The sequence below is a fragment of the Lathyrus oleraceus genome, chromosome 5, assembly GCF_024323335.1.
Source record: "Lathyrus oleraceus cultivar Zhongwan6 chromosome 5, CAAS_Psat_ZW6_1.0, whole genome shotgun sequence".
Lineage (NCBI taxonomy): Eukaryota > Viridiplantae > Streptophyta > Magnoliopsida > Fabales > Fabaceae > Lathyrus > Lathyrus oleraceus.
In genome coordinates, this window is record NC_066583.1 from 137,982,966 (window position 1) to 137,983,842 (window position 877).

The window sequence follows — 877 nt, forward strand, 5'->3', positions numbered from 1 at the left end:
AGAAAAGTCGGTGGCGACTCTTGCTATCCGCGACATTTGCTTTCCAAAGCAAAAACACACAAAGTCATGTCACCGTATGACACATATGTTCGACCTTAAGGGCTAAAGCGTCCATTTTCGCATACATCATGTCCATAGAGCTTATCTCATATATTCCACCTTGGGTCTCCTTTTTCTCTATTGATGCTCGTTCAGTTCCCCATTGGTAATGGTTTTGGGCCATATCCTCAATTAGGTCACAAGCTTCAGGGTAAGGTTTGTTCATCAGCGCGCCACCAGCGGCAGCATCGATGCTCGTCTTTGTGTTATAATAGAGTCCATTGTAGAAGGTATGAACGATCAACCATTGTTCTAGGCCATGGTGTGGACAAACTCTTAATAGCTCTTTGTATCTCTCCCAAGCTTCAAAAAGTGATTCTCCTTGGTTTTGAGTAAATCTAGTTATTTGGTTTCGAAGAACAACAGTCTTACTAGGGGGAAAATATCTAGCAAGGAGTACTCTCCTAAGGCCTTCCCAGGTAGTTATTGAGTTAGCTGGAAGTGAATCCAACCATTAACGTGCTCTATCCCTGAGGGAGAAAGGAAATAATCTTAAATGAATCGCATCAGGTGAAGCACCGTTAGATTTCAAGGTGTCGGCTAGTTGGATAAATACTTTTAAATGTTGATTTGGGTTCTCAGTAGCGAGACCCACGAATTGGTTCTGTTGCACTAGTTGCAGTAAAGATGGTTTTAGTTCGAAATTATTGGCAGGAATGAGGGGGTTTACTATACTAGAACTAGGTTCCTCGTCAGAGGGTTGGGCAAATTCCTTAAGAGGTCTCAGGTCGCGATTCTCGGCCATAGCTTTCTAAATTCGGATGAGTAAGAGGCGTGT

At 43.0% G+C, this 877-nt stretch overlaps 1 non-coding gene across 1 annotated transcript; it reads left to right on the forward strand.

The window, feature by feature from the left end:
- Positions 1-353: 353 nt before the first annotated feature.
- Positions 354-460, forward strand: LOC127090278 (small nucleolar RNA R71). Its single transcript, XR_007791803.1, has one exon. It is a non-coding gene; the product is annotated as a small nucleolar RNA R71 (small nucleolar RNA).
- The last annotated feature ends 417 nt before the right edge of the window (positions 461-877 follow it).